The following is a 10,897-nucleotide window of genomic DNA, read 5'->3' on the forward strand; positions in this document are numbered from 1 at the left end:
TTTGGTCTCAATACACCAAACCGTTGCTGAGATATAGCCTCACATGCATATTTGCGTGCTTTTCGTCAAATTTGTTCACTTGTTATTCGAGAACGGTTAGACGAATCAACTTGAATTCCATAAGTTTTAGCCAGCATTGTCTGAAGATGGTCTGAGCCAATTTACGTAAAATTTGGACTAACCGTCTAGGAAGAGTTCAAAAAAGTAGGTTTTTTGGGGTTCATTCGACTTGGCATAAGCCAAGGATTCAGAGGAAAAAAGAATTTCCATTTTCTGGCTTACGGTTCAAAATATATTAGCATAAAAATAAAGAAATTTTGGACAAGTGGTGGCGCTAGAGAGTTGGAGTTAGAGACTTCAAATTTGCTGTAGTTAATGATGGGACTGTCCTCTGTCAGTGTGCCAAATTATACAACTTTCCCGCAATCGGTTCTATGGGCTGCCATAGACTTGCGGAGGAAGAAAAAAATTGATGCTAACGGATACAATAGGTGCCTTGCACATTCGGTGCTTGGCCCCTAACAAGCAATTTTAAAACTTTTACAGTTATTTTAAAAGTTACTTTTTTAAAATGAATTTAAAGCAGTTAGAAAATGATTTTACATCAAAAAACTGTGAAAATATCGTGCAATCAGTTCAGACAGCACAGTGCTCATTCAATAAATGCACAGCTACCTGTAAATAGATGAGTTTTAAGTCTAGATTTAAATGTGACTAGTGTTTTAGCACATCTGATCTCTTCTGGAAGCTGATTCCAACTGCGGGCGGCATAGTAACTAAAGGCGTACTCCCCTTATTTTGTGTGAACCCTTGGTATTTTTAACTGACTCGATCCTAATGATGTGCGTGGTCTGTTAGACTTATATTCAGTGAGCATATCTGCAATTTATTTCCGTCCTAGGTCATTTAGTGACTTACATATGAGTAAAAGTACTTTAAAATCAATCCTAAATGCAACTGGAAGCCAGTGTAAGGACCTGAGGACTGGTGTGATATGCTCAGATTTTCTGATTGTAGTCAGAATCCTGGCAGCAGCGTTCTGGATGAGCTGCAGCTGTCTAATGGTCTTTTTGGGAAGGCTGGTGAGGAGCCCATTACAATAGTCCACCCTGCTGGTGATAAAGGCATGAACAAGTTTCTCCAAGTCTTGGCTGGAAACAAAACATCTAATTCTTGCAATGTTTTTTAAATGATAGTATGCTGATTTAGTTACTGCTTGGACATGACTACTGAAACTAAGGTCGGTCTACAGAATCACACCAAGATTCCTGACTTTTTAGTTGTTTGACCCCTAGAGTCAAGGTATGCATTCACCTTGAACACTTTATCTTTGTTTCCAAATGCAAATGGGGGGGGGGGTCACATTGAAGTTAGACGTGAAAAACGGACATCGCATTGTTTTCATATGGATTACTTTATCACAGAATATCTGTTAGCAGCACTTGTTTAGTTTTAAAGAAGACATGTCAAGCTTTCTATAGATATCTCTCTCATGTCTCTTCGTTGAGTATTCATGGAGTTACACTTCATTTTAATGACATGTTTGTAAATGAAGATCAGCGCAGACAAAGGCTGCAGACAGCACACATACTGATAAGATGCTCGGGAGAAAACAAACACATAACTATATATAATCATACTTACAGGTTGTGATTTGCAGATGCTTGTTGGTCCAAATAAAGTTGGTAATGAACCCTCTTTTATGGCCAAACGCTTTGAAAATCCCGCCTTGAACTCACCGAGATTAGAAAAGCAGTCATCAGTGAAATGTTGTAGTGCTCTGGTATTGTGGTAAAAATGAATTTTAGCCATTGGTTCTTCTGATCTTCATTCTTTGGCAGTGAAAATAAAACAAACTTGCCTTTACAATTAAAAACACACTGTCTCCTCAACATGATGCTATCACACCAACCAGAGCGTCTGTGTGGGGGGTGGGGCAGGTCAGAGTTTTGTTTCTCCCAAGACGGTAGGCGGAGATTATTATGCAAAGTGTTCTAGTGCCGTACATAGAGATGGGCAAAATATTTGAAATCTATAACGACTAGTTTCAGCGATTCAGAGTCGACTCCTTACTTTAGAAGCCAATAACTTTATAAATAATTTTGGTTTAATTACTTTGCACATAGTTTACACTTATGGACAGCTACATACACTGTAATACAGGTAATTTTTGAATTCCCATCTGTGTGGCTCTTTAATAGTTTTTATAAAGTGCTATAGTGCTATAGTGCTATAGGCTACGACAACATACAACTTTAAAATTAGCAGAAATAGCTGAAAAGGTTTGAAGATAATGTGTTATAAATAAATCATGCAGAAAGCTTGATATATTATTTTAACCTGGTGAAATGTAAATGACACAGGGCATGGAACTATGTTAGTTTTTCTTATTTTATTTTGTTATTATTATTATTATTATTTTTTATCCATCTAACCGGGCCATAGAATGGGACTTGCAAACCCTTGACATCCATGTATCTGGGAAATCAGTAAAGTCAGTAAATTCAACCTTTTACTAGACACACTAGAAATCTTCCAGATAGGTATGTTAAGGGCAATTTGAGCTAAAATCTGCAGGGCATTGGCCCTCCAGGATCCAGTTTGGAGACCCATGTCCTACAAAGTTGTTACTTTGCGCATGCTATTTGATCATTATAATCATTACACTGGTAAAAAATAAAAAATGATGTTGCATTTACTTAAAACATATATGCACCATTTTTGCAACACTATTTAAGTAAACCCAACTTGGAACAATTTTACTTAAAATAAACAAGATAATCTTTGTTATATAAACTTAAACATTTGAGTTCACTCAACATTTCTAACTTAAAATATTCAACATTATATAATCTACCAAGTAATTTCAAGTTTAAGCTCATTTAAACATGTAAGCTCATTTATATTTAAAACATTTAGTCAATTGAGTTGAACCAACAGCCTATACTTAAAGTGTAATAAGATAGCATCTACTAAGTAATTGCAAGCTGTGTTTACTTAACATGTAAGCTTATTTATATTTAAAAACTTTGTTGAACCAACTTAAGATTTTAACTAATTGTAGATCTTCAGCTATTGGTCTGCTTACAGTACGTTTAATATCTTAAATTAAATAAGCAAATTACACAAAATAAAGCATTTCAGTTTATTTTTTTGACAACAACACATCATGAATGTACAACAAAATGTGACAAATATACAAATGGAAGTTCACTTCCAACAGGTTATTTCCTTGATTCTTCACCCTTTGCAACACTTCTTAAAGGATTTACATTTTTCCATTTACTTTTGTAAAGAATTCCTAATAAAACTATAATTTTTTATTTCTTTTTGTTTTGTTTGTAAGACAGAGATTGTATTCTTCACAATAGGTCACATGCAACAAACATCCTAAGAATAAAACAAGAATGTAATCAAACAGTTGCAGACAAACGTTGTATATTGAGATCTTTAGGATAACTCCGGTGAACTGCATAAATTAGGTCAAGCAAAAAAACACAAGCCTTTGCAATACCTGCCAATCCCATAATCACCTCTATGTCTTCTAGCACTATCTGTAATGGATGATCTGTTGAGCCACCTTCCGTGATGATTTTAAGTGTGAGCAGTTCCAGTTACTCCTTATTCCCATAAGTATCCTTAAAACAAAAAAACAAAACAAAAAAAAACACACAAAGCAAATGTGCATTTCCTTACAACAAAACTTGGTATTTTTTCAGATTGTTTCTCAGTGCAAAAAAAAAAAAAAAAAAAAAAAAAAAAAAATACATTGCAATGAAATAACAAAAAATAAGATTTTGAAATAGACATTTATATTTTAAAATGAAACTAGATAAAAAAGTTTGTCAAGACAAACTTTAAGTTGGCTTGAGAAAGCCTGACCAGAAAGTTTGAAAAGTTTAAAAGTTTAAAAAGATTTAAAAGTTTACGAAGTTTAAAAAAAGACAGTGATTAACATATTGCTAGCATTACAAGCAAGTGACTACCATGTCATTAGCATGATTAGCAAAGTTGCTAGCATGTTTGCTATCATGATTAGCAAGTGACTAGCATGTACTTAGCATGATTCACAAGGTATCTAGCATGTCGCTAGCATAATTAGCAAGTTACTAGCCATGTTGCTAGCATGATTAACAAGTTACTAGCATGTCTCTATCATGTTTCTAGCATGATTAGCATGCAACTAGCATGTTGCTAGCATGTTTCTAACATTATTAACATGTTGCTAGCATGTTTCTAGCATGATTAGCATTTTGCTAGCATGTCTCTAGCATGTGACTAGCATGTTGCTAGCATGTTTCTAGCATGATTAGCATGTTTGCTAGCATGTCGCTAGCATGTTTCTAACATGATTAGCATGTTGCTTGCATGTTGGTAGCATAACTAGCATGCAATAGCCTAAACATGTTGCTAGCATGATTTAAACATGATTAACATGCATGTTTGTGTGTGTGTATGTGTAAAGACCTCTAACTAGCTTGCTCTATTTTTTTTTATTCTGTCTTTTTTCTTTTTATTATATTATTTAAAATCCCATGCTACGTGTACTGTGTTAACCTAACTGAGACTTGTTATAGCACTTATATATCATTGCTCTTTTTGTTGTTTTTGATTGTTTCCACTGTCTTCATCTGTAAGTCGCTTTGGATAAAAGCGTCTGCTAAATGAATAAATGTAAATGTAAATGTTGTTAACATGTTGCTACCATGATTTTACCATGATTAGCATGTTGCTAGCATGTTTCTAGCCTGATTAGCATATTGCTAGCATGTCACTAGCATGTTTCTAGCATGATTAGCATGTTTCTAGCATGATTAGCATGTTTCTAGCATTATTAGCATGCAACTAGCATGTTGCTAGCATGAGTAGCATGTTGTTAGGATAGATAGACAGAAATAGTCATATAGATAGATAGATAGATAGATAGATAGATAGATAGATAGATAGATGGATAGATGGATTAGATGAGTTTGAATGAGTTTAAATTGATTAGCATCGAAGCTTGATTGAGTCTAATGGGATTTGGAGCTTGGGTCATCTGAACATCCTGTCAATGAAAGTCTATGTGATTTTTATGATTTTTAATATTCATTTTTATGAAAACCATAAGTCAAATCAGTTAGAAAAGATATAGCACACCCGGCAGGTATAGGCTGAAGAGCTGGGCTAAGTTTGGAGTCTGTAGAGTTAAAGCTCTAGGAGGAGTTAGAGTTTGGGTCAGAAGAATAATAATAAGGAGGAGAATATTAAGTTTAAATAGGATTTCAGTAAGTTGGCTTTCTCAAGCCAACTTAATAAGTGACTTACAGCCATTAATTTTATTTCTACCTATGTTGGTTGAATTTAATTAAATGCCTTTATATGAGTTTGTTTATTTAGGTTTGGAAAGTAACTTGGTTGTTGATCGATTTCAGATGCTCACCTGATGGTGCTTGATGAGATTCTCAGGATTTTCAGAGAAGCAGACAATTAAGCATAGAATTGCAACTTCTCTACGTTGTTCCACAGGGCTGGTCTGAAAAATAAAACAAAATGCGGCTTGTGGTGCATACACACAATCACAACTGAACAGTGACTCCATAGAGTCTGTGAATGAAGGCATTATTTGACCAACTCATCTATAATGACGGTGAAACTGCTGATGGAAAATGAAGTTGAAAAAAAAAAAAATTTTGAAAGAGAAAATAAAAATCTAGACACCACAACAATGATCTGAAATTTCTAAAGTGATGAGTTTTTTTTTTTGTTGTTTCTTTTTTTAAGCTAATTGGAGAAAGGCCAAGTTAGTCAGATGATCCACCCAAAATGTTTTCTTTATTTACTCATCCTCACACTGTGCTTGATTAATGACTTTCTTTAGATAAACAGAAAGTTATTTTCAATCCTGGCCCTGAAGATTAAGTAAGCTTACAAGCAAGCAAGTAAGCTTTTCAGCATCTACATCACATTATGTTTCACCCATTAACACACACACACACACACACACACACACACAAACAGGTTCATTGATGGTAAACTGCCAAAATCTAATATCATACTTAGTTTCCCAAAAAAGTTAGCTTACCCCTTCTCGCCGTCTTCACATGTGCTTCACAAAATGGCTTCTTGGCAGGAAACAGCATATCACGTGGCTCACAGACAAATATTTAAAATTTTAAGCTAGATTTACTTAATTTTAATGTACAGTAAGTAGACATTCAAAAGGCCCTTTTTACCGCCGCGGGTATTGCCGCTGCGGCGTTTGTAAAGTGCATTTGCAGCTTTTGACCACTGAGTGCATGAAAGCACATTTTCGCAAATAGACATCAGTTTTGTCTCGCTGATGTGTTACATTTGACTGCTTCAGTCACGGAAAATGAAAGAAAAACACCATAGTTTAAATATTTAATATTTAATATTCACAGATGAAGGTTTGGTATTTATGAAGTTACAGTACAGACCAAAAGTTTGGACACACTTTATTTTTATTTTTATTTATTTTCATGACTATGAAAATTGTAGAGTCACACTGAAGGCATCAAGGGCTATTTGACCAAGAAAGAGAGTGATAGGGTGTTGCGCCAGATGACCTGGCCTCCACAGTCACCGGACCTGAACCCAATCGAGATGGTTTAGGAGTGAGCTGGACCGCAGACTGAAGGCAAAAGGGCCAACAAGTGCTAAGCATCTCTCAGGGAACTCCTTCAAGACCGTTGGAAGACCATTTCAGTTGACTACCTCTTGAAGCTCATCAAGACAATGCCAAGAGTGTGCAAAGCAGTAATCAAAGCAAAAGGTGGCTACTTTGAAGAACCTAGAATATGACACATTTTCAGTTGTTTCACAGTTTATGTATATAATTCCATATATAATTCCACATGTGTTAATTCATTGATGCCTGCAGTGAGAATCTACAATTTTCATATTCATGAAAATAAAGAAAACTCTTTGAATGAGAAGGTGTGTCCAAACTTTTGGTCTGTACTGTATGTGCATTTCTTAGAATGAATTCAAGCAGGATAAATGCCAAGCCTATGCCTGAGTCTGTGCTTATATTTTCTAAGCTACATGGTATTAAACCATATTTTAGATTTGACACATTTAAAAGGTGTGCAGTATCATTTATATTATATTAATTGTGCGTTATATTATTCAAAAAAAATTGTGGTATACTTTGCATTGGAGCATTAAAAAAGGTAGCCTATTTTAGGGGGGTAGGCTACATGGATTAATATGCAAAATGTCAATATTTTCATATATTATGCCTACATTTTAATTTGTTTTAAATCTAAATATATTTTTTCCTTTAATAAAACAACATGCATTTTTGTTATTCGTTACCTGTCCTTTATTTTGACATAACTTATTGGGAAAAATAAATTTTTCTGTAAACTGATTAAGAAATCGTTGCATGTTTAAATGTGGAACACTGTATAATTTCGTTCCCATTATTTAGGCCTAATTTGCCTTAAACAAGAAACAAATAAAATGAAACCTGCACGATTAAGTCTTTGAAACTCTAAATAATGGACGGATTAATAAAACGTCCTCACGATTAAACTCAAGTTCTCTCATTATAATCAACAAAATACACATGATGTAAAAAAAGAGCTTTAGTAATTGACAACTTAAGTGATTTTAAAGGGATTTATTTTAGAAAAAAAAAATCTGATTTATGATTTAAACTGATTTCTTAATATTCAAATGACGAAGAAATTTTACAAAACAAGTTTTAATATAGTTCTTTATCATTCATTTAGCAGTCAAATTTATAACTGCATCAAGATGAAAAAAAAAAAAAACGGTAATGTTATTACCTTAATGCTGGAAAGACCTTTATTTATTTAATACTAACCCATCATGCATCTAACCATCCACTCAGATTTAAGAGCTGTTAAGATTAAAACTGGCAGTTCAGCAGTGAGTCAGTGTCATGGACGGAGGACCTGTTAATATATTTTCTAGTTTATATTTCCATCTCGTTATGCCGCTGGTTTATTTTATTTTATTTTATTTTTTCTTATAGAACTTATTTGTAAATAGAGCAGACACTTTCTGTGTGTCTACACCAGACACGAGAGCGGTCATCCGTGCCCCAAAGCGAAAAGTGTCTAAACTTGATGACATCACACTATAGAGTCAAATCAACTGAACACAGTGTCAGAACATTTTGTCATAAACAGAACGAACATCAGTTCACTGATGGGGATCGTGTCCAGTGTATCCATCACTGGGTTGTCTTATGTTGGATCACTCCACTTGTGTCCGGTGTAGACCTGGCATGCATTTTTTTATTGTTTTATTTTACAGCCCTGCTTGTTTTAATGTTTTTATTAAATATCTGTATTGACTGCATGGTCATTATCGAATTATTTACTGGCATGCGACCTGCAAAAGTAAAGCTTGGTGAGTCGAACAACGAGCATTGCTGCAGGTTGATTTTTGGCGGATGTGGTGTGCTTGTCTTCCCGTGGTCGTCTTCATTTCATCGGGTGAAACGTCTCTCTCACTCGCAGCAGAGTCTGTGAGCAGCAACAACTTCCCCATCGCGCGCACTGATACCAGAAACACAATCCGCCTTCACTCCGTAAATAAAGTATTTCAGTATGTTTGAAATGTTATGTTCATAACGTAGCATATAAAATAATAATAATAAATAAAAAATAACAGGAAAGTTTCAAAGTGGCTTAAGCTATTTTGTTTAAACTTTTTTTTCCTATATCAAATGCCAAACTAATAACATTGTAAGCATTAAATCTTTAATTGCTGCTTTCTGCTGTGAAAATTTAGCTTGTGATGAAAATAACAGTACATTTTTGTCAGTTATTTTATCTAAACAGATCGATTGTACTGAAGAAACAGTCGAGCAACATAGAAGGACAGCAGCTTGTGAGTGTTTTTGTCTTGTTTTCTCATCAGACTAGTGTGTGATCATCATTGCTAGGGAAGTTTTTTGGTTTAAATTGTGTGTCTTACCCTGGTTAACACGTGCTGAAAGTGGCGCTTGGTTTTGCGTTTGCCTATCGCGGGATTGCCTGGTCTTGATCTGCTAAATAGTGAGGCGTGGCCAGCTGACTTCAATCACAGGTAATCAGGCTAATACAAAAGCGCTAGGTTTCACCGCGGCAGCGGTCGCGGCAACCTTCGTGTGAACCCTCCTCGTGTGAAGACTGACGAGTGTAAAGACAATCGACTCTACCTGCGCGACTCACCGAGCAAGGACACCGACAGGGCACTTGAGTATTGCTTTTCTCTTTTTTTTTTTTTTCACTCTTTGTATAGCTTGTTCTCAAATATATCTTACACTTGTAGTCACTATGTGCTTTCAGATCTCTACTATCACTACTAACACTCGGAGAGCAGGCTATGTACGTCGCAGGAAGGGCTGTCTGACAAACCTACGCCATGTCCCTCTGACCTCCACTACTACGCTCTCTATTCCAGTTGGTCTCTGGAACTGCCAGTCTGCAGTTAACAAAGCAGACTTAATTTCTTCTATTGCTACTCATTCCGGTTTCAACCTCATAGCACTGACAGAGACTTGGATCAAACCTGAAGATACTGCCACCCCTGCAGCCCTCTCCACTAATTTCACTTGTTCCCACACTCCTCGCACCACTGGGAGGGGTGGAGGTACGGGTCTCCTTATAGCCAAAGAATGGAAATTTGATCTTCAGCCATCACTTACAGGTACTGGTTCATTTGAATCACATGCCATTCCTGTAACCCACCCTGTTAAAATCAACTTTGTGGTCATTTATTGTCCCCCAGGTCAACTGGGAAACTTCTTGGAGGAGTTTGATGTGCTGCTATCAAACTTTCCTGAAGATGGTACTCCTCTGGTACTGCTTGGTGACTTCAACATCCACCTAGATAAACCCCAGGCTGCTGACTTCAAAGCTCTGCTCACCTCATTTGATCTCAAGCTAGTGTCTACTACAGCGACTCACAAATCGGGCAACCCACTGGACCTCATCTAAACGCGCTGTTGCTCTGTGGACACCTCTTCCGTTGCTCCACTGCACACCTCTGACCACTTCCTCATTACTGCTAACCTCGCACTTACTCCTGAAGTGGCACACACTCCTACGCAGGTCACCTTTCGACGGAACCTACGCTCACTCTCTCCATCTCGCCTATCTGCTGTGGTTTCATCCTCTCTTCCACCACTCTCTCAGTTTTCTGCTCTGGACACGAACAGTGCTACAGACACTCTTTGCTCCACTTTACCATCTTGCTTGGACAACTTTTGTCCACTGTTGTCTAGACCAGCACGCACTGCCCCATCTACCCCCTGGCTGTCCGAGGTTCTCCTTGAACATCGCTCTAAACTCAGGGCTGCAGAAAGGAAATGGCAGAAATCAAAAATCTATACGGACCTCACTATGTATCAATCTCTCCTCTCTTCCTTCTCTGCAAATGTCTTCACAGCTAAAACATCCTACTACCACAACAAAATTAACAGCTGCTGTGATGCTTGGACACTCTTCAAGACTTTCTCTTCTCTTCTTAATCCGCCGCCTCCATCTCCTCCATCGACTCTTACAGCGGACGACTTTGCAGCTTTCTTCACAAATAAGACAAGATCCATCAGGGACCAATTCTCCACACCGCAGACTGAGGACAACTTCACAATGACCGACGCACACTCTTTATCCTCCTTCTCCCCACTCTCAGAGATGGACGTCTCCAAAATTCTCCTGTCCAATCATCCTACTACTTGCCCACTTGATCCTATCCCCACTCACCTCCTTCAAGCGACCTCTTCTTCAGTCATACCTTCGCTTACTCACATTATCAACTCCTCTCTTCACTCTGGAACATTTCCCTTAGCATTCAAGCAGGCTCGGGTAAGCCCATTGCTCAAGAAACCATCTCTAAATCCAGCACTTCTTGAAAACTACAGACTGGTATCCCT

General features: G+C 36.9%; 1 long non-coding RNA gene across 1 annotated transcript; it reads right to left on the reverse strand.

The window, feature by feature from the left end:
* Positions 1-3,144: 3,144 nt before the first annotated feature.
* Positions 3,145-8,994, reverse strand: LOC113065939 (uncharacterized). Its single transcript, XR_003279093.1, has 4 exons — positions 8,956-8,994; positions 5,423-5,515; positions 3,515-3,638; positions 3,145-3,390 (listed from the first exon to the last, which is right to left on the reverse strand). It is a non-coding gene; the product is annotated as an uncharacterized LOC113065939 (long non-coding RNA).
* Between the last annotated feature and the right edge of the window lie 1,903 nt (positions 8,995-10,897).

The sequence above is a fragment of the Carassius auratus genome, chromosome 49 (genome assembly GCF_003368295.1).
Source record: "Carassius auratus strain Wakin chromosome 49, ASM336829v1, whole genome shotgun sequence".
Taxonomy (NCBI): Eukaryota; Metazoa; Chordata; class Actinopteri; order Cypriniformes; family Cyprinidae; genus Carassius; species Carassius auratus.